Source organism: Hypanus sabinus, chromosome 10 (assembly GCF_030144855.1).
Source record: "Hypanus sabinus isolate sHypSab1 chromosome 10, sHypSab1.hap1, whole genome shotgun sequence".
In the NCBI taxonomy this organism is placed as follows: Eukaryota; Metazoa; Chordata; class Chondrichthyes; order Myliobatiformes; family Dasyatidae; genus Hypanus; species Hypanus sabinus.
This window is the reverse complement of record NC_082715.1, coordinates 137525763-137552062: the sequence shown is the minus strand read 5'-3', so window position 1 is coordinate 137552062 and position 26300 is coordinate 137525763. Positions and strand designations below refer to the sequence as shown.

The 26300-nt window shown below is 45.4% G+C and overlaps 1 long non-coding RNA gene across 1 annotated transcript in view; it reads right to left on the bottom strand.

The window, feature by feature from the left end:
* The window catches only part of LOC132400358 (uncharacterized), a 69984-nt gene extending 43962 nt beyond the window's left edge, over window positions 1–26022 (bottom strand). Inside the window, exons 1-2 of the long non-coding RNA XR_009514236.1 lie at window positions 25721–26022; window positions 23461–23657 (exon numbers count right to left, since the gene is read on the bottom strand). This is a non-coding gene — a long non-coding RNA (uncharacterized LOC132400358). The remainder of the gene's footprint in view (window positions 1–23460; window positions 23658–25720) is intronic.
* Window positions 26023–26300: the final 278 nt, after the last annotated feature.

Genomic DNA, 26300 nt, shown 5'->3' with positions numbered 1-26300 from the left:
ACCCAAGGTTCCTTGAGAAGAAGGGAAGGAGGCATAAAATGTGTTGCTTCATGATTGCTTTGTTAAGAGCTGATAGAAGAGGGAAAATTGAAACAAACAGTAATATGGGTGTACTACTCGGAGAAGGAAGAGACACTGAAGAACAAAGAACATAGAGATGCCGTTGCTTTGTATTTATCTATTCTATATCCATAGAGATAAGGAAAATTCCAGTCAAATCTATAGATAAGAGTTAACCAATTAGAAAGTATGCATTCAATACTACAATACCAATGGGAAATACTTCATCACTTAATGCAGAACAAAGGAATTTCTAGAATTATGCTTTGTATAACCACTAGAGGTATATTAAACTATTAAGTGCATACTATAGCTTAGGGATCATAGTAAGCAGTTACTTAAATATAAGTAATTATATCCATAACTACAACGAAAATAACAATTAAATTGTCTAATCTAAGAATTAAACAGTCGAATCCATCATCATCTCAGAATCACACTAGAGATAACAGAAGTTCCAGTGATAATAATTAACCTATAAAACAGGCAGCTTCAAGTGCTGTGACACATGCTACAGGAAAACTAAACTTCTGGAAAAATACAGAAATAACTATTCCGTAAATAGAAGAAAATTCACTGAACAATTACATGTTAGCAGCCACCTTATTTGGTACCACCTGTACACCTGCTCATTAATGCAAGTACCTAGTCAGCCAATCATATGGCAGTAACTCAATGCATAAACGCATGCAGACAAGATCAAGAGGTTATGTTGATGTTCAGAACAAATAACAGAATGGGGAAGAAATGTGATCCACGTGACTTTAACCCTGGAATGACTGCTGGTGCCAGACAGGGTGGTCTGAGTATCTCAGAAACTTCTGATGTCCTGGAATTTTCATACACAATCATCTCTAGGGCAGGGGCTCCAAAACTTTTTTTATGCCATGGTCCCCTACCACTAACCATGGGAGCCCATGCTCTAGAGATTAGAGAGTGGTTTGATAAACAAAAAAAAACACCCAGTGAGCTGCAGCTCAGTGGGTGAAATTGCGAGAAGAGAATTGCCAGACTGGTTCAAGCTGACCTGAAGGCAACAGTAACACAAATAACCACGTGTTATGACAGGGGTGTGCAGAAGAGCAGAGCACATCAAACCTTGAAGTGGGTGGGCTACAGCAGCAGAAGACCAGGAACATACACAAAGTGGCCACTTTATGTGGTATGGAGGTAAAGTAGCTGCTGAGTATATGGGTAATTATAAAAATACAAGCAAGCATAGAAAGTTAAACTATGAGAAAAATACCAGGAAAATAATGACTCTACACCCCAATCCAACACTAATGAATGAAAAGAGTTTGAATAAACAGCTGAGGCCATTATGAAGCGATATGAATGGTTAGATAGCCTTTTTCAGCCTGCTCTAATTAGCAAACAAAAAGTTGCCTGGTTTTCGTAATTTTCTCCACTTAACACAGCAAGGTCATTTTTTAAAATTGCAACTCCGGAGTCTATTTCCTTCATTCTCTTGTTACATAAAATGACTTTAAAGACACAGGCAGAAAATAGAAACACAGGAGATGTCGCAAATTCTGGAAATACAGACCAACACACACTGAATGCCAAAGTCCAGCAGCATCTGTGGAAATTAAAAAAAAAACTCTTGAGATCCTTCGTCCAGACTGGAAAGGAAGGGGGGAATAAGCCAGAATAAAAATGTGGGGGAGGAAGGGAAGGAATACCAGCTGAAAGGTGATAGGTGGATGAAGTGAGAAGCTGGGACATGATAGGTGGAAAAGGCAAAGGGCTGAAGAGAGGAAGAAGTCTAATAGGAGAGGAGAATGGACCATTGGAGAAAATGAAGGAGGAGTGGTGATAGGCAGACAAAGGGAACAAGTACGAGGGCAGAATGAGGAACTGATGGGGAGGCAGCAATAAGAATGTGAGGTGGCACTTGCAGGCACATCTTTAGGTTGTGTTGGTATGATACATTCGACAATGAGTTTCGATGTACATATGGTGAATGAGTGAATCGGAATCTGAATATTTGAATGCCCACCTCCGTAAGAGTAGGGCAAGATTATGGAAAGGCCTAGACAGAGTCACTGCGGTTGGGTAGTGTAATGGATGGAAACATACTGTAGCGAGCATTTGACCCACGATGACAGATGAGAGGAGCTTGTTTCGCTCAACAAGCACAGAAACAGACCGGGCCCAGTGTGAGAACCGAGGCAGTCTCGTACCAGGGATCACACCCCATTTACATTCAGGGTGATCCACAAACACACATGTAAATAACTGTTTAACCCAAGCTAAAATGTAACAATGCATGAACTTGGACATCCCACCATAATCCCACAAAAGCATTTTAACACAAGAGCAGCAAATAGCGCTGGCCACCGGGAATGCTGGGGTGCGTTGTCGACCATCACCTTCTCCCCCAAAGTCCTACGCTGCCCCTACCTAAGGGGTCAGCCTTCCCAGGCGACCCCAGAGTCCACGACAGAGACCAAAAGTGCAGGTGGCACTGTGGATTGTCTGCAGCTCCCCTCCCAGGGAAGGCACTGTTTGGAGAGGCAAGAGGCAGTGTACCCAGTGTGCCACAGACTTCCCTCAGCACCATTGTGACGCTGGTGGCCAACGGCCGATATGGTGCCAATGCAGCACGAGTGCCTTCTGCTGCTCGGGCAACCGCACTCAGTATATGACGCTGGAGATGCTTTCAATCACCTATCCCGGCCCCTTCCACTGGCTTCCAAACTTGGGGGTAGTCCCTATTTCCAGGTGAGGCAGTCGACCCATACTGGGGCTCCCAGTGGGTAACGCCGCATTGGCACCCTAGACTGGCGGCCAGGCCCCTTCTGGGACGTGCAAGCATTGGGGCAGTGCACGAACAGCCCCGTGTCCTGCCTGTGCCCTGGTCAGCAGAGGCATTTGCACAGGTCGCCCAGTGTCTTTCTGACCCTGAAATGGCCGGTTCCAACAAGCCCAGGCACCGACCGCAGCACTGTGGCGCGGAGCCGCCGGGACGGGGGGGGGGGCCCACCAGCTGCAAGACATGTCTTCCACCGTCTCTGGATCCGCTGCCCACTCCGGCTGATGTTCCATGCTCAGCCATTCCCTTGCCTGGCCCAGCACGGGATCACTCAGCCGCTCGCTGTGCAGCTGCTGGTCGGCGGCGGGGAGGTCTCCCTCACAACTGCCGCTCACGCTTGGTTCCGCTGTGGGACACTGTGAGACCGGTGATGGTTACGCTGGTCCCCACCAGAACCACTCTCTGGGACTGCCCTGCCGGAGAGCCAAGGCTTCAGTACACCCCCCCCCACCCCCCCAGTGGGACAGCAGGCCTCGGGGCCGCTCCTGTTGTGCAGCAAGTTTGACCTGCACCTGGTAAGGCTCCAGGCGGCTGACACCAATGTATCCAGGATCTTCAGGGTGGACCTTGTAGCGTGAATTGCAGAGGCCTCTTAGTTTTCCTCTTGCTCTGGCAGCGTCGGTGGTGCCCGCCATGTTGCCCGTACTCCCATGGCTGCAGTATCTTCAGTTCACCGGTGTAGGCCCTGAGGGAGGTGGGTGACATGCTCCACCGTGTTCCCCCGGGTTGAGGAGACTGTGCACACTTGCCTCCCGTCGAGGTTCCCTGGGAAGACATGATCGTCATTTTCCAGGTTCCCCCTCCGGGTCGGCGCCCCGTCTTTGGGAGCCACGGGTGCAGGGGAGGCATTCCGTCCAGTCTCCTGACTTTTTCCCTGGGTTTTAAGGCGCTCCGTCCGATGCCGTAGCTCCTCGATCTCGCCGTCGATTTCTAATCCGGCTCCTGACACCGATGTGGCGAGCACTCAGTCCGTGACCACAGATAACAGCAGCTTGAACATCCCCACCATAATCCCCCGGAAACAGTTTTAAACAAGAACAGTAAATAGCGCCAGCCACTAGGAATGCTGGGGGGGGGGGGGGGGGGGGGGGCTGTTGACCATGTCTGCCCCCCCCCCCCCAGCCCCCGGGCTAAAGTTTGTATAATTCACAACCACCGATATTGAGCTGGGGTTCACTTTGAGAGGCTGGTCTGACGTGATGACAGAATTACATGAAGTTTTTCAACCGTGCTTTATATTCTGTGTTTGGAGGGCAATAAAAGAGTTGTTACAGTTTCTCCTAAACTTAAAACACCTCTGTCTTCTTACTTTATGAAAGCCTACGTTGGTGATTGCGATGCTGTAGGATGATTCCAGAGTTATTGAACACGTTGGCCAACACAGTCACTTTAAAAGGCTGGAGTTTTGCGGTCAAAACGCCATCGCTTCATTTAAACAAGCCAAACCCCAACTCATGCTGCGAGGAATCTCTGCGGACGACACCAAATGTTACTATGTAGTAGCATAGCTGAGTTGTTCCATGGCTGTGAGAGTGGTGAGTCTACTAGAGCACCTGTCTGAACACGATAAACACCGTCGCTGAAATCTCACCTTTTATGGACTAGCGGAGTCCGAGCGCGCCAAACAGCTGCTCTCCTTGTCCAGCCTCGGTGATGCTAGGCCTTCGGAGCTAATGAAGCGCATGCTGTCTCTCCTGGGAAATCACCATCCTTGTTTTATTTAAAGTACCCTTCACGCAGAAGATGCCTGATCAAGTTCACGTAGCCCTCACTAAAACACCTGCAGATATCCCACCCTGCAAAAACTCATTTCAGGGAATAGCACCTCTACCCCCCGCCCCCCCCCCCGCAACCCCATATCCCCCCTCCAGTCGACCTCCAAGGGTGTATGTATACAGGACATTTGATTATGAAAGAACAAAATTTATTTGATTACATATTGAAATTATTTACATATATATATTCCTTGTTGAGTATTTTGTTGGCAGTCTCAATGCTAGTAGCTAAATGCTAATGCAAGGTAGTTTTTCTGTTTCTTTCGTAAACTTCCCTTGTACTGTGATGTGGCTTGCCTGGCAGATTTGAGCATTTTACTGGAAGTCTCACCCTCACAGCAGTCTGTGTCAATGAATTCGTTAATTTTGCAAGACATCAGATTCACAAGTGTTTTGTGAGACAGCTGACTTCTGAATTCTGTCTCAATGTGACACACCATGCTGAATGCCCTTTCTACATCACCATTAGAATTTGGCAGCACCAAAAGCAGCTTCATCAACTGGCAGAGCTCTTTGCATCTCAACTGCCCTGTGCTCACAGATTTTACTTTGGACAGCTTCTCCCAGAACTCATCAACTGGCAAACTTTTGTAGTTGGCACCAGTCCTTTAAGGTTAGTTGAGACACAATCCAGGACTTCCAAATGGAGCTGTTCTCTTGCAATTGCCTTGATCATGTTTGGAAATCTCTCTGACAAAGTCAAAATCGGCTCTGAATTCACCTCATCTTGGCTCTCTGCATTGACCACTGACAAATTTTTCAAGATTTTTCAAGATTTTGTCTCTCACTGGGAACAAATGGCACCTGTTAAACTTACCTCAACATCTTTTACAGTCATTTAACCAACCGTGGGCAATAGAAAAGTCACTGTTGGAAACAGTGCAGCGAGCAACATTGTCATTACTTTTGACCCCCATTAGGCAGGAGTACACTTTAGAGTAGTCTGGGGAGCAGTACGTTTTATATTTCCTTTTTTTGGAACACTCTGCCGTGGCGCTGCAGGACACTAAACTGAACTGATGGACAATGAAAGAGAGAGAGCGGTCGGCTGTAAAGCCCGCCCACAGAGAAAACTGATAGGTCTACTTAGCATGAAGAGAAACCAATCAGGATGCTCTCTCTGTCACTCTCTCACTATGTCTGTCTGGCTGTCTCTCTCTCTCTCCCCCTTACTCTCAAAAAAAAAACAATTTCCAGGATGTTGTATATAATTTGCAGGTGTCAGGGAGCCAATATCAATATGTGGGAGGCTCCTGGAACATCCGGGAGAGGTGAGATGTCTGCACCCATAAAGGACTATAGGGAGCTTACTAAAGTGCCTGATAGTCAATGCTCAGCCAGACAGAGATACATAACTCCTCATCCTTTCCCTGCTTCAATAAGCCCGGTCAGCAGGGCTTCCAACACACGCATGCCCACAGCTGTGGAACAGACTACGCCGGATCTGCGTTTTTACCACGCTCGCTTTGAAACGAAGGCTAGGAAGTGCTGACTGCCTTTCAGCTTCGACAGTGCCACTGCATCAGGACATCAGAGGTCTGCGAAGACTGTGGGTTCCAGTTGTCAGGGTTGACCGCTGTTCTTTACGGGCACCCGACCAGGGCAAATCTTCTTGTGACTCGACTGCTAGAGTGAGTGTGCTGCCAGCATCGCCTATTGATCAGAAGGCAAAGAGTGATGAAACCTCGCTGGAGGCCACCAGCGGCAGCTGGATCCAGATTTACAGGACAAGACAGACGATGTTACACATGGGATTTCTTCCTGGATAAAGTGACTAGACCTCTGCTTGGGGCAGATTTCCTGTGCACCCAAAGACTTTTCGCTCATCTTAAGAACTCCTGGCTTGTGGGTGACAACATGGACTTGGGGGCGTTCACCTGCTCTTGCAGTACATTTCCCACAACGACTGTGTCAAGCACATGCACCCCTACGTGTGAAAATACTCGACTGCTGGCTACATTCCCAAACCTCACCAAGCCCACGTTCTCCATTAAATCACAAAACAAGGGATCGTGCACCACATTCCCACAACTGGCCTGCTGGTCCATGCCTGCACGCAAACACTGGACCCTGAAAAGCAGGAAACCATGAAGTCTGAGGGTGCCAACATGGAAAGACTTGGCAATGTACGCCAGTCGAACAGCCCCTGGGCTTTGGCTCTCCATACAGTCCTAAAGACCGATGGTGGTTGCCACCCATGTGGTGATTACCAATGAATTAACAAGGTCACCACCCCTGATTATTACCCAGTCCCATGAGGTCACCACTCCTAATTATTACTCAGTCCTACAAGGTCACCACCCCAATTATTACTCAGTACTACACGGTCACCACCCCTGATTATTACTCAGTCCCACAAGGTCACCACCCCTGATTATTACTCAGTCCTACAAGGTCACTACTCCTAATTATTACTCAGTCCTACAAGGTCACCACTCCAATTATTTCTTAGTCCTACACGGTCACCACCCCTGATTATTACTCAGTCTCATGAGGTCACCACCCTGATTATTACTCACTCATGAGGTCACCACCCCTGATTATTACTCAGTCCCATGAGGTCACCACTCCTAATTATTACTCAGTCCTACAAGGTCACCACCCCAATTATTACTCAGTACTACACGGTCACCACCCCTGATTATTACTCAGTCCCACAAGGTCACCACCCCTGATTATTACTCAGTCCCATGAGGTCACCACTCCTAATTATTACTCAGTCCTACAAGGTCACCACCCCAATTATTACTCAGTACTACACGGTCACCACCCCTGATTATTACTCAGTCCCACAAGGTCACCACCCCTGATTATTACTCAGTCCCACAAGGTCACCACCCCTGATTATTACTCAGTCCCATGAGGTCACCACTCCTAATTATTACTCAGTCCTACTAGGTCACCACCCCAATTATCACTCAGTACTACACGGTCACCACCCCTGATTATTACTCAGTCCCACGAGGTCACCACCCCTGATTATTACCCAGTCCCATGAGGTCACCACTCCTGATTATTACCCAGTCCCATGAGGTCACCACCCCTGATTATTACTCAGTCCCACAAGGTCACTACTCCTAATTATTACTCAGTCCTACAAGGTCACCACCCCTGATTATTACTCAGTCCCACAAGGTCACCACTCCAATTATTTCTTAGTCCTACACGGTCACCACCCCTGATTATTACTCAGTCCCACAAGGTCACCACCCCTGATTATTACTCAGTCCCACAAGGTCACCATCCCTGATTATTACTCAGTCCCATGCATTGAAGTCTTCTCAGACAGAAAGTTGATTTCTTTTAGAAGTGGACGGGGGCTATCTTCAGACGTATGTGTGCTCGAAGGACATTCCCAGAATGGCTGTGATAACTCTGTTTGGCCTCTTTGAGTTTCTGCGCAAGCTGTTTGAGCTGATAAGTGCAGCATAGACCCTGATGGTTGATGGACTCTGTATTAAAAGACTTAGATTTTCTTTCTGTTTACCTGGATGTCATACTTGTCACCAGTGCATTCAAATCCGAACACGTATCTCACCTCCGTACACTTTTCAAGTACTTCAGCCAACACGGGGTGATTATTAATCCTGCTAAACGCCAGTTTGTGTTGTCAACCATTGACTTTCTCAGGATCGCATCTCCACAGAAGGTGCGAAACCCCTCCCATCAGAAGTAGCCACTATTATCGATTCCCCACTGTCCTGCATGACTAAGGCAACTATAAGAGATTTTAGAAATGGTGAATTTCTATCATTGATTAATTCCCTGAGCTGCTAAACTTATGTTCCCCCTGTACAGTGCGCTGAAAGGCAATACCCTAATCACGTGCTTGACTGGTCAGCGGACATGACCAGGGCATTTGTTGACACTAAACGAGCTCTTTCCAACACAACCTTACTGGCGCACCCACTCCCCAACACACTCATAGCTATTACTACTGATCCCCCAGCCTACCCTGTGGACGCTGTGCACGGACAGATGGTCAGAGGCGTGTGGCGGCCACTCACTTTCTTCAGCCGGCAGCTCCGTCCTCCCGGAAGGAAGTACAGCACGTCAGACCGTGAGCTTCTCGGTCTTTGTCTGGCTCTCTGCCATCTTTGTTTTCTTCCAGAGCGTCACCATTTCACAGCGTTCATTGACCACAAACCCCTCCTGCACACGATGGCCAAAATATCAGACCCTTGGTCTGCACGGCAGCAATGCCCCCGGCCTACAAATCAGAGTTCACGACTGATGTATAGCACATCAAGGGGAAAATAATGCCGTGGCTGATTGCCCCTCATGGCCAGCTGTTGAGGCCATACACATCGGGGTTGACTATGCCAACATGGCAGCCAACCAAGCTACGGACTCAGAGGCCCAGGCTTACTGAACAGCAGTCACAGGCCTGCGGTCGGCTGACATTAAGTTCAGGGAAGCAGGGTCTTCTCTCCTGTGTGGTGTCTCTCCCATTTGCCCTTGTCCTAAGATGCCCACAAAACTGGAACTGGACTGATTTCAACTCCGTACGTGGCCTCTTGCCTCCAGGTCAGATTTCTGTGGCACAGCCTTAGAAAGGACATGCATGATTGGAGTGTTGAGTGCCAGTGGGTGAAAATTAGCCATCACGTTCGGGCACCTTTGGCACCTTTTGAGGTCCCTGAGCGATGGTTTGACCAGGTCAGCGTGGATCTTCATGGCCCTCTTCCCCCCCCACCACGGTTTCATGTACCTTCTTACCATGGTGGTCCGCGCCACCGGGTAGGCAGAGGTCATCCCTCCAGCATGGACGACGGCTGCAGACGTGGCCTGTGTGTTCATCAGCACCTGGGTTGCTCGGTTTGGCAGCCCATCTGATATTTGCCGACCGCAATCTCCAACTCGCATCAGTCCTGTGGTCTAGAACCTTGGCGTTACGTTGCATCACACCACGGTATGTCACCCACAGACCAATGGCTTATGTGGGTGGTTTCACTGCTCCATAAAGGCTGCTCTGAGGGCTACCCGATGAATGGGTGTTGGCGTGATCGTCTCCTGTGGGTCCCGTTGTGTCTCAGAACAGCTTCAAAAGGGAGCCTGCGGCGTCTGTGGCTTGAGTTGGCATATGAGTGCCAGCTGATTTTACACATGATGCCACGACCGTCTTGTCGGCCTCTCAACAGCTCTCCATCCTCTTCAGTAAATTCCATTCCTTTGCACCTACGCCTAGCTCGCGTAGAGCTCTCTTGGGTTCCTGTTGACCTACGTTCCACCTCCTTTGTTTTCATCCACCACGATGCACATCAACATCCCCTTAACGTTTCCTGTAGTGGGTGAGACTAGGTCTAGAGGGCACAGCCTCAGATTAGGGAACTTCCATTTAGAATCGAGATGTGGAGGAATTTCCTTAGTCAGAGGGTAGTGAATCTCTGGAATTCACTGCCACAGGCGGCTGTCGAAGCAAATTCATTGAGTATATTAAAATGGAGGCTGATAGGGCACCAAAAGTTATGGGGAGAAGGCAGGAGAATGGGTTTGAGAGGGATAATAAATCAGCTATGATGGAATAGCAGAGCAGACTCAATGGGCCGAATGGCCTAGTTCTGCTCTCAGATCTTATGGTCTTAAGATTGTCATGCAGCTCAAAGGGGGAGGGGGGGAAAAGCAAATATAATGTATTCTTTAATGGAAACTGCAATTTGTTAATCCCACACGTAAAATGAAATAATCATGCGGAAGAATCAAAATTCCCTGCCCCTTTAAAATACATTTTGGATGAACATCATTTGACCTTCCCTCACTGCGTGTCTGATTCCCCCAGTTGGATCCTTCATCTCACTCACCCCGTGGAGCAGAACTGAATGAGAACGGAGTTTTATTCCTGTGGCTCAAGTGCTCTCCGCTGTAACTTGAAAGACTTTTCAGTGACACGGGGATTACAGGCTTTTGTGTTCCTCGTTGCAATTTAACAGAGGTGGCTCTATGCATTCTCAGGGAATTGTTCTTTTAATGCTGGTACTAGGCGTCAGTGTTTCTGTTCTGCAACTTGAATTGAAGTACTCCAGCAGCACCATAAAGCAGGCTGGAAATTTTAATTAAATCACAGCCGTGAAACTCACAATGTATCCCTAGCATGTAATTCACACTGGTATAAAATTGAATGTTTGTAATTATCCCCAGCAATGGCGTCAGTGTTGATGCAAATTCAAATCTAATCCTCCCTTTCCTAACCTCGGGCAATAGCGGGACAAGAACCATTCTTCATTCCGATACGCTCCATTTACAGTCCAGCACAGCACTGTGCTTCTTATTCTTCTTAAGCAACCCTTCGGGGTCAAGGGTGATTGGCTTCCATTCTGGTGTAGTGGGTCCTGGAGTGGGCAATAAGGCCAATGTGGGACCTGCAAACTCGAGCAAAGTTGGCGGCAGTTCGACAGGGTAAGTGGTCGGAACTTTGGGTGAAAAAGCGTCACTCCTGCTGCTGGTGGCCTTATGTTCCCCACAAATGATCCTGAGCTTCGCAAAGCCATCCCTCCATTTTACATGGCCACATGCCGAGGATTGCCAAAGCATGTTGAGAACACACACTTCTTCAAAGAGGCTTTGGAAAAAGTCTTGAATCGCTTCCTTTGTTCTCCCGATTAATCTCTGCCCGTGGTGACGTTTCAGAAAGAAATATGGTGGAAGACGTCGAACAGATGACACACGTTGCCCAGTTTCTCAGTCTGACCTGAGGTCATGTTTGCTGTGGAACCCGTGAATCGGATCCTCAGTTGCATGCCAGAGTAAATATGAACGGCCATACCTGAGAAGGAGGTTGTTCTGTGGACCCTTGAGATTAATGGAGTCAAGGGCTCTACATGAAGAGCCATGTGTACCAGTCGATCCTGTTCTTTTGGACCTGTTGGAGTAATTGTCATAGAACACTACAACACAGAAAGAAGATCTTCGACCTATTCAGTCCGAGCTGAACCATCGACCTGCACTGGGACCATAGACTCCATACCGCTCTCATCTAATTACCTATCCAAATTTCTCTTATCCACCTGTTCAGCTGGCAGTTCATCCCACACTCTCATCACCCTCTGAGGGAAGAAGTTCCCTTTCGTGTTCCCTTTAAACATTTCACTTTTCAACCTTAACCCATGACCTCTAGTTGTGGTCCCACCCACCTTCAGTGGACAAAGCCTGCTTGCATTTACCCTATCTGTACCCCTCATGATTTTGTATGCCTCTGTCAAATCTCTCCTCATTCTTCTACATTCCAAGGAATAAGGTCCTAACCTATTCAACCTTTCCTCATAACTCGGGTCTTCAAGTACTGGTAACATCCTTGTAAACTTCCTTTGCACTCTTCTGGTCTTATTGACGTTTTTCCTGTCGGTAGGTGACCGAACTGCACACAATACTCCAACTTAGGCCTCATCAATATCAGAATCAGGTTTTAATACCACCAGCATATTTGTTAACTTTACTGCAGCAGTTCAATGCAATACATGATGAACATAGAGGAAAAAATCTGAAGTACAGTAAGTATATATATACATAATAGGTAAATTAAAATAAGTAACATGCAAAAACAGAAATACAAATAAGTAGTGAGGTAGTGTTCATGGACTTAAGGTCCATTCAGACATTGGATGGCAAAGGGGAAGAAACTGTTCCTGAATTGCTGAGTGTGTGCCTTCAGTCTCCTGTACCCTCTTCCTGACAGTAGCAATGAGAAGAGGGCATGTTCCTGAGTGGTAGGGGGTCTTTAATAACGGATGCTTACTTCCTAAGGCACTACCCCTTGACGTTATCTTGGAGGTTCCTGAGACTAGTACCCGTCAAGGAGATGACTAACTTTACAAGTTCCTGCAATTTACTTCGATCCTGTGCGGTTGTCCCCACTGCCCCATACCAGATGGTGATGGAGCTCTCCGTGGCACACCTATAGAAATTTCTGAGTGTTTTTGGTGACAAACCAAATCTCATCAAACTCCTAATGAAATATAGATGCTGACTTGCCTTTTTTATAGGTTCCTAAGGTTGTCGTAGCCGGGGTGGAAGTGGGGACAAACTCCCACTACCTATAAAGTGCTCGAAATAGCATGCAACTTTAACAGCCTTTGACAACCAAGTCAAAGGCTCTCACATGTGGCTTAGCTACTAGCTAAGTGGAACTGTTTCTACTGACAAGAGAAGGGGCAAAGGCAGACCACTGGCGCCTCAAAACCAGTTGCTTCGGGCAGGTGGGGCTCGTCAGACTTGGACAGCAGCCCACCTAGGAGAAGGAAAACCCTGATTTTAAACCTCCGCTGCCTTGCGGCCGTACCCACCCATGGGAGAGGCTTCAGGAGTAAACCTCAGGGAAGAAATCCAGAGCCGGGGCCCCTAAGACAGTTTGATGTTGTTTACAACTTCACTCTGGCAACCTCTGCGACGACACTGGTGCCAAGCTGTATCGGCACTTGCCCTTCCCTTGGAAGAGACGTAGAGAGGGGGAACCCGCTGCTGGGGCAGGAGAGGACACAGGACACAGTTCACAAGAGGCACAAACCCATGCCCAGGAGAGGACACAGGACACAGTTCACAAGAGGCACAAACCCATGCCCAGGAGAGGACACAGGACACAGTTCACAAAAGGCACAAACCCATGACCCTCTGGGATCTACTACTAATACTATATGCCTTCTTTATAGCTGCATCGATATGTTGTAACCAGGTTAGGTATAATATCTTACAAAAAGATCTTACAAAGCATCAACATAACATCCCACCCCCTGCACCCATTGTTCTGATTTAAGAAAGCCAATGTGCCAAAAGCCTCCTTTAGGACCCCACCTGCCTGTGAAGTGCAGCATAGCTCAGATATCAGGGCCACGATGCCTTGAGGTATGTGAGACGAAGGCTGCAAATCAGGCAGTATGTCTTCATCTTCTCCGGCACGAGGTTGTTGAGGAGGGAGTTTACTTTCCCTGTCACAGGTAACAGCCAAACCCTCCACAAAGTTCCAGATACATCTATGCCACCATTAGCAACCCTTGAAATTCATTTTCTTGCTAGCGTTCACAGTAAATAGAAAGGAACACAATAAAACCGATGAAAAACTGCACACAGAGACGGACAAACAAAGTACAAAAGTCAACACATTGTGCAAATATAAGAAAGATTAAAACAAGATGATAATATATAAAAAGGTAATAGATATTGAAAATGTATGTTGTAAGGTCCTTGAAAGTGAGTCTGTAGGTTGCAGAATCAGTTCAGTGTTGAGGTGAGTGAAATTATCCACACTGGTTCAGGAGCCTAATGTTCGAAGAGTAATAATTGTTCCTGTTTATCTGCAATTACTGCAATTAAATTAGTCTCTTTTCTTGAACATGGTCATACTTCTTGTGCTCCAGCATAGTCACACAGTTCTAGAGCAGCACACTGTAGAACAGGCCATTCAGCCCACTGTCTATGCTAACCACCAAGCCTGTCTGTGTTCATCCCACTTGCCTGCATGAATTCCATTTTCCTCTGCACTTTGTCCATTCAGATAACTGTTAGGATGCCTCTTAAAAGCTGTATTTGTTCCTGCTCCACCAGCTCATTCCAGATAGCAGCTGTTCTTTATGTAAAAGAAATTCAAGTTCAAGTTCAAATTTATTGTCATCAGGACCACAAGATGTAGGAGCAGAATTAGGCCATTTAGCCATTGGGTCTGCTCACCAATTTCATCATGGCTGATCCATTTTACTCTCAGCCCAGTCTCCTGCCTTCACCCCATCAACCTTCTTGCACTGGCTCATCAAGAATCTATCCACCTCTGCCTTTAATATACCCATTGACTTGGCCTCCACAGCCGCTGGTGATGAAGAATTCCACAGATTCACCACTCTCTGGCTAAAGAAATTCCTCCTCATTTCTGTTCTAAAAAGATGCCCATCTTTTCTGAGGCTGTGTCCTTTGGACTTAGACTCCACAACCATTGGAAACATTCTCCCCTCATCCACTCTACTGAGGCCTTTCAACATACAATAGGCTTCAATGAAATCACACAACATTCTACTGAATTCCAGTGAGTAGAGGAACACAGTCATCAAATGCTCCTTATGTGACAAGCCTTGTAATCCTGGAATCATTTTTGTGAACATTTTTTGAACTTTCTCCCATGTCTTAGATAAGGGGCCCAAAATTGCTTATGATTCTTCAAGTGAGGCCGCACCAGTGCTTTATAAAACCCCTATGTTGCATCCTTTTTTCCCTATTTTAGTCCTCTGAAAATGAATGCTAACATCACATTTGACTTTCTCACCACTGACTCAACCTGAAAGTTAACCTTTAGGGAATCCTGCACGAGGACTCCCAAGTTCCTTTGCACCTCCATTTTTTTGTATTTTCTCTCCATTTTGAAAGTAATCTACCCTTTCATTTCTCCTACCAAAGTGCATGACTAGACACTTCCCAAAACTGCATTCCACCTGCCACTTTTTTGCCCATTTTACTAATTGGGCTAAGTCCTTCTATAGCCTTTCTACTTCCTCAGAACTCTCTGCCCCTCCACTTATCTTTGTATTGTCTGTAACCCATCAATTCCATCATCCAAATCATTGACATATAACATAAAAAAAATTGGTTGCAACACTAGTCACCTACAGCCAACCAGGAAAGGCTCCCTTTATTCCTACTGTTTACTTCCTGCCAATCAGCCAATGCTCTATCTGAGCTAGTATCTTTTCTGAAATACCATGGGCTCTTAACTTGTTAAGCAACCTCACATGTAGCACCTTGTCAAAGGCCTTCTAAGAATCCACATACACAACATCCTCTGTTTCTCCTTTGTCTACCCTGTGTGTTGTTTAGTCAGGCAAGATTTTCCTTAAGAAAACCACGCTGACTATGGCGCATTTTATCATAGGCGTCCACATACCCTGGAACTATATATTTAACAATTGATTCCAACATCTTCCCATCCACCGAGGTCAGACAAACTAGCCTATACTTTCTTTTTTTCTGCCTCTCTCTTCCTGAGTGGAGTGACATTTACAATTTTCCAATCCTCTGGAACCATTCCAGAATCTAGTTGTTCTTGAAAGATCACTACTAATGCCTCCACAGTCTCTTCATCCACCTCCTTCAGAACCCTGGGGTGTAGACCATCTGGTCCAAGTGACTTATCTACCTTCAGACCTTTCAGTTTCCCAAGAAGCACCTGCCTTGTAATGGCAACTTCACTCACTTCTACTCTCTGACACACTCGAACTTCCATCAAACTGCTAAAGTCTTCCACAATGAACACTGATGTAAAATACTTATTCAGTTCTTCCACCATATCTTTGTTACCCAATACTATCTCTCCAGTGTCATTTTCCGGTGACTCAATGTCTACTCTTTTTCACTTTACGTATCTGAAGAACTTCTTGTTATCCTCTTTATTATTCTCTAGCTTACCTTTGTATTCCATCTTCAACTTCTTTATGTCTTTTTGGTTGTCTTTTGTTGGTTTTTATAAGTTTTCCAATCCTCTAATTTCCCACTAATTTTTGCTCTTTTATATGCCCCCTATTCGGCTTTTATGTTGGCTTTGACTTTTCATGTCAGTCATGGTGGTGTTCTCTGCCTTTAGAACACATCTTCCTTTTTGGGGTGTATATATCCTGCACCTTCTGAAAGTCTCCCAGAAATTCCAGCCATTGCTGCTGTGCCATCGTCCCTGCCAGTGTTCTTCTTCAAACAATTTTGGCCAGCTCTTCTCTCATGCCTCTGTAATTCATTTTACCCCTCTGTAATACTAATACCTGACTTTAGCTTCTTCTTCTGAAACTGCAGGGTGAATTTGATTGTATTATGATTACTACCCCTAAGAGATCACTTATCTTAACCTCTCTAATCAATTCTGGTTCATTGCACAACACCCAATCCATAACAGCTGATCCCCTAGTGGGCTGAATCACGAGCTGCTCTAAGAAGCCATCTCACAAGTTTTCTAGAAAGTGCCCCTCTTGTGATCCAGCACAAAACCAATTTTCCCAATCTGCCTGCAGATTGAAATCACCCATGACTATCGTAACCGTGCCTTTTTGGCATGCAATTTCTATCTTCCATTGTAATTTTTCAACCACATCGTTACTACTGTTTTGGGGTCTGTAAAGAACTTCCATCAGGGTCTTCTTACCCTTGCATTTCCTGAGCTCTACCCACAATGATTCAACACCTTCCAACCCTATGTCACCTCTTTCTAATGATTTGATTTCATTTTTTTACCAACAGAGCAATACCACTTGTTTTGCCTTCCTGCCTGTCCTTTCAGCATAATGCCTATGCTTGAATGTTAACCTCCCAACTATAATTTTCTTTCAGCCACGATTCAATGATATCTATAACATCATACATGCCAATCTACAACTGTGCTACAAGTCCATCTACTTTACTTTGTATACTGTACACGTTCAATACAGAATCTTCAGTCCTGTATTCACCCTTTTTGATTCTGTCAACCTTTTAGTTTGTTGACTACATCCTGTTGACTACATCTTTGCTCTCTCATCAGCCTCTCCTTGCTAGCAGTCTCACTACACACTACCTCTGTTTGTAAACCAACTACCTCATCCTCAACACTATCACTCTGGTTCCCACCCCCCTCTAGCAAACATGCCCACAAGGATATGGGTCCCCCGGGGGTTCAGGTATAACCAGTCCCTATTGTACAGGTCACACTTTCACCAGAGATCCATAATGGATCTCTTCCATAATCCATAATTATGGATCTCTTCCCAGAGATCCATAAATCTGAACCCTTGGCCCCTGCAGCAGTTCCTCAGCCATGATTTCATCACCCAAGTCATCTTATTCTCACCCTCAATGGCACATGGCGTGGGCAACAATCCACAGATTGCCACCGTGGACGTCCTGTATTTTAACTTTCTACCTAGCTTTCTAAAACCTCTCTTCAGGACCTCCTCACCCTTTCTACCAATGTCATTGGTGCCAATTTGCACCAAGACTTCAGGCTGCTCAACCCTCTCCCTTTAAAATGCCATGGATCGAATCCAGACATCCCTGACCCTGGCACCAGGGTGGCAACATAGCATTGGGGTGTCTCTATTACACCCAGGGGATCTCGCCTCTTTTCCTCTGACCGTTGGATTTCCTACCTCCACTGCACTCCTCTTCACCTCTCTTCTCTTCCAAGCCACATCACCAGCCTCAGTGCCAGAGACCCAGTCACTGTGACTACCACCTGGTAGGTCGCCCCCTCAACAATATCTAAAATAGTATACTTATTATTGAGGGGAACAGACATGGAGTACTCTGCATTTCACCTTCCACCTCCTGACAGTCACCCAATTGCCTGCCTCCTGCAATCTAGGCATGACTACCTCTCTGTAGCTCTTATCTATCACCTCCTCATTCTCCTGAATGAGTCGAGGGTCATCGAGTTTCAGCTCCAGTTCCTTAACGTGTTCTCTGAGAGCTGCAGCTCGGTGCACCTGGTGCACTGGAGGACTCACAGACTTCCCGCGTCCCACACACAGGACAAAACACTTTCCCTGGAGCCATTCTCGCTAAACTACTATGCCCAAACAGATGAGGAGTGAAGAATGCTGAAGTAAAAGGGAAACTTGCCAGATATCCATCAGCATCCAGCGTTACAGGATCCCTACCACTCTGGACATGCTCTCTTCTCATCGCTGTCAGCAGGGAAGAAGCACAGGAAGACACATATTCAATGTTTCCTGCACAGCTTCCTCCTCTCCTTCATCAGATTTCTGAATGAATTCACATGAATGCTACCTCACTGTTTTATTTTCCCTCTTTTTTGCACTACTTATGGAATTTATTTTTTTACATATACTTCTTACTGTCATATATGGTCATTATTATATCGTGCAATGTACAGCTGCCACAGGACAGCAACGTTCATTACATATTCCAGCGATATTAAACCTGATCATGATTCTTACAACCAAATGAAACAATGTTCTTTTGGACCAAAGAGCACACACAAAACATATCACACACAGAAAAGCAAAATATTACCACAAATAAGTTAATAAAATATGATTCAAAATTTATATAGCGTGCATGACAGGTAAACGGTAGACAGTGAACAGCTCGCTGTCCGAGTGTCGAGACCCCAGCAGTGGCAGGATGTTCATCAGTCTCACAGCCTGAGAGAAGAAGCTGTTACCTAGTCCTAGTCCTGATGCTCCTGTTCCTCCTTCCTGATGGTGGTGGGCCAAAGAGATTGTGGGACGGGTGGTAGAGATCGTCAACAATGCTTCAGGCCCTTTGTCTGCAAAGTTCCCATTAAATGCCAAAAGTGGAGGTGAGGGTCCCTTTTAAACCTTCTCCCTCGCACTGCAAACTGATTTTCTACAGTTTTAGACATTCCTACCGTGGGAATACACACATTAGGTACCCACCCTATCTAAGCCCCTCGTAATTTTAAATACTTTCAAGACCTCCTTTACCCCACACCCCTGCCCTGAGTTCCTCTCTGTCAGACCACCAAGGTCTGAATTCCTGCAAAAAACTGAATGAAATGCGCACAAAATGCTGGAAGAACTCAGCAGGTCTAGAAGCATCTACTTGTCCTCCTTTCTCTCCCCCCCCCCCCACTTTCTTATTCTGGCCATCTTCTCTCTTCCTTTCCAGTCCCGATGAAGGGTATCGGCCCAAAACATCGACTGTTTATTTATTTTCATAGATGCTGCCTGACCTGCAGAGTTCCTCCACCGTTTAGTGCGTGTCGCTCATGAAACGTTCAGATTCTTGCTAGACCCTGGGAACTTGGCAGAGTCTGACAGAGGGTCTCGGGGTGGCTCTACTTCCAGTAATTCTCACTCCTCCCCTTCCCTCTCCTTTTATTCCCCATTTAGAACAGAGGTAAGGAGGAGTATTTTTTAGGCAGAGAGTAGTAAATCTATGGAATGCTCTGCCACGGACTGCAGTAGAGGCCAAGTCCGTGCGTTTACTTAAGGCAGAAGTTGATTGCTTCCTGATTGGTCAGGGCATCAAAGGATATGGCCGAGAAGGCAGGTGTCTGGAGTTTAGTAATATCTGGGATCAGCCATAATGGAATGGCGGAGCAGACTCAATGGGCCAAATGGCATAAATATGCTCCTATGTCTTATGGTCTTACTGGCTTAAACCAAGATTCTCTTCAGTGTTGCCAATTATGGTGAATACTAGGCAGCCATATACTGCATATCAGATTAGTAAGGGGTATTCCTTGTTTTCTCAGTAAAGTGTGGTCTTTTTTGATTGGCTTTCATTGACGTTTATGCTTACTTTTTAATTATCTGGGTGATTTGTCCTCTTTTGCACTTTATTGCGCGCATCTTTTTTGCAGATTCAAATGTGTTTCTTTGTTTTGCGAGTGTCTGCAAGAGATGAATCTCAAGGTTGTATATGCTATACATACTTTGATAATGAATTTTAAGTTTGAGATTTGAACTTTGGTAATCGTTAATTATAAGCAGGTTTAATATCAATGGCACATGTTGTGCTGTTTTGCAGCAGCAGTACACTGCCATACGTAATAATAACAAAACTATAAATTACAGTAAGAAATATATTTTAAAAAACAAATTAAATAGTGCAAAATGAGAGCAAAAAAAATTATTGAAGTAGTTTTCATGCTCATTGCAGATTCAGAAATCTGATGGCAGAGGGGAAAAATGTTGAGTCTTCAGGTTCCTCTACCTCCTCCTTAACGTTAGCGATGAGACTTTATTAAATTTTACTACGGACTTTACTGAAGCAGTTGTAGTTGAGTGTAGCTCCACAAAATCATTTAGAGTCTTCCCCGATCAGAATCCCTGGATCTGCAATCGGCGGAGAGCCAGATCAGAGACCTTCCAGTTTGGTGACACAGTGCTGGCTTGACTACTATAACCTCTTATAAAGTTAAATCAAGTGACATGGGTCACAGCAGGGACTCACTTCCGATGCCTTCTATGCTCGCTTTGGCCATCAAAGCTTGGAGGAACCAACACAAACTCCCACAGCCACCGATGATCCGATGATTTCAGTCTCTGAGGCCAACATGTAGCAGTCTTCGGGAGGGTGAACCCACAAAATGCAACCAACCCAAACGGGGTACCTGGCCGAGTACTAAAGAGCTGTGCTGATCAACTGACTGGAGAGTTCACTGAGATTTTTAACCTTCTTTCAGCAGTCGGAGGTACCCACTTGATTCAAGCAGGTTTCAATTATACCAATGCCCGAAAACTTCATGGTGTTCTGCCTCGACGACTATCATCCAGTAACATTTACATCCATAGTGATGAAGTATTTTGAGAGGTTGGTGATGAAACATATCGGTTTCTACTTGAGGATTAACTCAGGTCTGCTCTAATTTCCCTACCGGAGTAACAGGTCCACAGCAGATGCCATCTCATTGGCTCTTCACTCAACCCTGGAACATCTGGACAGCAAAGAGGCATACATCAGGATGCTTTTTATCAACTACTGCTCAACGTTCAATACCATCATCCCATCAAAACTGATCAATAAACTTCAAGACCTTGGCCTCAATACCTCTTTGTTCAATTCGATCTCAGATTTCCTCACTTGTAGACCTCAGTCAGTTTGGATTGGCAACAACATCTCCTTTACAATCTCCATCAGCACAGGTGCACCACAAGGCTGTGTGCTTAGCCCCCTGCTCTACTTGCTTTACACCTATGGCTGTATGGCTAAGCGCAGCTCCAAAACCATATTCATGTTTTCTGATGACACCACTGTCATAGGTGGTGATCAAAGGTGGTGACGAATCTGCATTTAAGAAGGAGATTGAAAATATGGCTGAGTGGTGTCATAACAACAACCTCTTACTCAACATCAGCAAGACCAGGAGCTGATTATAGGTTTCAGAGAAGAAAACCAGAGGCTCATGAACCAGTTCTCATTGGAGGATCAGTGTGGAGAGGGTCAGCAACTTTAAATTCCTTGGTGTTATTATTTCAGAGGACCTGCCTTGGGTCCAGCACGCAATCACAATTACAAAGCAAGCAGGGCAGTGCGTCTATTTCCTTAGGAGTTTGCGGAGATTTAGCATGACATCTAAAACTTTGACAAACTTCTACAGACTGTGTGGCAAAGCACAGCTCCAATGCCATATTCATGTTTGCTGATGTCACCACTGTCGTAGGCTGAATCAAAGATGCTGATGAATCCTCATATAGGAGGGAGGTTGAAAATCTGGCTGAGTGGGCCATACCAACAACCTCTCACTCAAAATCAGCAAGACCAAGGAGCTGACTATTGATGTCAGGAGAAGGAAACCAGAGGTCCATGGGCCAATCTTCATCAGAGGATCAGAGGTGGGGAGGGTCAGTACCTCTAAATTCCTTGATGTTTTTATTTTGGAGGACCTGTCCTGGGCCCTGCATATAAGTACAATTACAAAGAAAGCACAGCAGCACCTCTACTTCCTTAGGAGTTTGTGAACATTCGACATGACATCTAAAACTTTGACAAACTTCAGAGTATATTGACTGGCTGCATCACAGCCTGTTATGGAAACACCATTGTCTTTGAGCAGAAAATCCTACAAAAAGTAATGGATACAGCCCAGTCTATCTCTGGTAAAGCCCTCCAAACCACTGAGCATATCTACATGAAACGTTATTGCAGGGAAGCAGCATCCATCATCAAGGACCCCTAACACTCAGGACATGCTCTCTTCTTGCTGTTGCCATCAGGAAGAAGATTCAGGAGTCTCAGGATTCATGCCACTAGGTTCAGGGACAGTTATTATCCCTCAGCCATCAGGGTCCTGAACCAAAGAGGATAATTTCACTCTGCTCTATCATTGAAATGTTCCCAGAAACAATAGACTCACATTCAAGGACTCTTCATCTCATGTTCTTGATATTTATTGTTTGTTTATTTATTATTATTTATTTCTTTTTGTATTTGCACACTTTCCTATCTTTTGTACACTGGTTGAACCCCCAACTTGGCACAATTCTTCATCGCTTCTGTTCTGGTTATTATTCTGTGGATTTATTAAAAATGCCTGCAAAAAAAATGAATCTGGTGACATATATGTCCTTTAATAATAAATTTACTTTGAACTTTGAACTTTAAGAAGAGGGCATGTCCTTGGTGATGGGGGTCCTTAATAATGGATGCCATCTTTTTGAGGAATCATCTTTTGGAGATGTCGTCGATGCTGGGGTCATTAAAATTATTATTTGATTGTTAATACTTTAGAACAGCAGTGGCATTGAGAAGCATTTAAAAAGAGCTGACAGAAGACAATGTTGACTTCTGGCTTCAGTGTCCGTTGAAGATTTGCTCAGTCTTGTCTTGAGTGGATCCTTCTCTGGCTCTGCCACATGCCAGGAACTTGCCTCATTAAATCATATCACACAAGTTCCTGGTACCCCCAAGGCCTTGCCCCATAGAACATTGGTGCTCTGGACCAGTCAGTTCTGGATGGTCAATCACTTGTCTCAGCAGAGAGGCCTTGTCTTTGAAGCCAGTCACCAACCGTCAGCGCACTGTCTATCCCATTAGGTGAAAGTTGACATAATTAGCTGATTGTAAAGACAATAAGAAAGAAATAATCGAACAATGGGTTCGAGTTCAAGTTCATTCTCATTTCAACCGTACACATGTATACCATCAAATGAAGCAACACTTGTCCAAGATCAATGTGCCTACAACTCACACATAAAACATAAAGTAACATTACCTCAAATCTATTAACAAATAATAAAACATATTCCAGGAGATTAAGGTGTATTTATGACACAAGTTAAAAAGTAAACAGTATAACGATACATGCCCTTCATATGTGATGAAACCTGTGTGGTGGCAGGGAATTCAATAGTCTCATGGCTTGAGGGAAAGAAGTCCATGTCCTACCTCTGGCCTGATGGTAGGGGCTGAAAGAGGTTGTGGGATGGATGGGAAGGATCCTCGCCAATGCTAAGGGCCTGTGTGTCCAGCATTCCTGGTAAGTATCTCAGAGATGGAAGAGAAACCCCGATGATCCTCTCAGTTGTCCTCGCAATCCTTTGTAGGATTTTGTGGTCAGATGCCTTGCAATCCGGGACCGTAACCTTTAAAACAGCAACCACAAACAACATCAGAAGGTTAGGATGCTATCTATCCTGCGAGCCTTGCCAAGTAGCAATACTTTGAATTCTCACAAGTGTGAAATTTTATAAATCTTTAACACAGTGCACTATTGACTGCATGTTGCTGGTCGGGATGAAAGCGAGATAATCATCATCTTCCAGGATGACTGCTCCCAAAAGACTGTTGATTTCTGAGTGCAGATCGCTGTCAATGGCTTTCTGATCCACTGGAGTTACAGGGTGTGAGTGGAGGAGACTCGGCAGATGTGGTTCGTGATGAAAGCTATGCAGTCTAAACCAGAATGTTTGAACCAATTTCAATCATGTTGCAGAAAACAAAAGAAAACAAGGCTAGTAAATCGCAGATTCTGAGAGTAAAAGGAGACAGAAAAATATTTTTCTATGGCAAATCTCCAAAGCTAATCACATGCTAGCATAAAATAATGTTTTATCTTGTTTGACGGAAATCGCAGTGCTTGTGCATTTTTCACTGACTTGTGAGCACAGCAGTGTGACACACACAAAATGCTGGAGGAACTCAGCAGGTCAGGCAGCATCTGTGGAAATGAATGAACAGTCAATGCTTCGGGTTTGGTTTAGTCATTCTGATTGATTTAATGATTAACTTTATTTGTCACTTGTACATCGAAACAGTGAAATGAGTCAGAAGAGCAAATATGGAGAAAATCACAGATATGTGAAGGAATAACAGAATTGAATCTAATTGCTGCTTATTCAATGGTGTAAGAGCGTTTAACTTCATTGTCACATCCCAAGAACCTGAAATACACTCAGGCCAAAATTAAACCTGCCAGGCAGATTAAGAACAAACCACACACAAAATACTGAGGGATCAATGGGGGAGAATGAGCATTAGTTGATATTTTGGGCCAAGACCCTTCATCAGGACTAGAAAGGAAAGGGAACAAACCTTCAACTGTTTGTTCCTCTCCACAGATGCTGCCTGTCCTGCTGAGTTCCTCAAGCATTTTGTGTATGTTGTTCTGGATTTCTAGCATCTGCAAAATCTCCTGTGTTTAGGATTAATAATGAAGTTCTTTTCACATTATGTATATATATAAAATTGATTATTACCCCTCTAGGAAATAGGTGGACATCTCGTCTTCTGTTCCACATTCACTTGGCCCAGAAGCAGGTAGTGTGGTGTTATAGAGACAGAGTCATAGAACACTACAGCACAGAAGAGGTCATTCAGCCCATCTAGTCCATGCTGAACTATTCATCTGCACAGTCCCACCGACCTACACCCAGACCATAGCCCTCCGTACCCCTCCCATCCATGTACATCCAAATTTCTCTTAAATGCTGAAATCAAACCCACATCCACCACGTCTGCTGCCAGCTCATTCCACACTCGCACCTATCACCGAGACTTTACCCATCACTGAACAAGTAGTCAATAGATCATGGGGTTTAAAACTCATTATAAAATCCGTCAGGTGCTGGGTTATCAACTTCAACCTGAGGGAGAACGATTGAAGGGAATCGGAACAGTTTGGTGCTCAGAACAAGTTCTTACAGGAAAGGAAGAGCTGAAGGGAAGACAGAAAACATAGTCAGTCGAATTATTTCCAGAGACCATTGGAAATCTCCACGGTTTAAATAATTCCCAGGAACGATGACACCGAGAGCAAGTGTAATGAGTTTGTGTTGTGGGAATGAAGTGGTTGGCTGAGAACTTGACAGCATTAAGCTGGTTCTCAGCTGGTGACTCAATGCTCACATCAGGCATTGACAGATCAGGCAAAACACTGAATAAATGCAGAGCCCAGCTCCCTTCCCTTTACCTCTGTAATGACTATTAATGCAACCTCCGTCGGGTAGTGCAGAAACAGTGGGAAATATTTACGGGCAAGATCAATAGACATCAGGAGAAACATGTACCAGTAAAAATAGTACATCAGACAAATATGAACTGCCAGGGGTAAATAAGGAAGTGAATATAAAACTGAATTTAAAGAGAAGTTCATATACTGAAACTTAATCATGCATTGGCCAGATTACAGTTGGATTACTGTGAGTACCTTTGGGCCCCTTATCTAAGAAGGGATGTACTGGCATTGGAGAGGGTCCAGGAGATGTTTATGTTAACGCTGGCCTAAGTGACTTCTTCCAGTTCATCCATGAAACAGCTTAATTTCTCCTTCAATATCTCTTCTTCCCCTCTTCAAGGTGGCTGGGGTCTTGCAGACTGTCACATCGAAACAGGGGGCTGTTGGTCTCCCTCTCACCTGTTCCAGGAGTGACACCTCTCTCCCTCGCTAGTGAGTCAGAGATCCTGTTTCAGATATCAGAGTGTTAGGACGGACAATTGTTTTCTGATAGACTCCAGATCATGGTCTCCGGGGGCTTGCTATTGCTTGCATGGTGGGTGGCGGGAGGGGGGGGGGGGGGTTGACGCTTTTGGTGGAGCAAGCGCGGGGAGGGGGGAGAGGGGGAGAGTTGATGCATTTGCTGTTGCTTGTGCGGGGAGGGGGGTGCTTTAAGGTTCTAATGTTTTCTATCATTGTTTCCTCAGTGTTGCAAAGACAAAGGAGCTGATTGTGGACTACAGGAGGAATGGAGACAGGCTCACCTCTAATTACAACAATGGATCTGGGATCG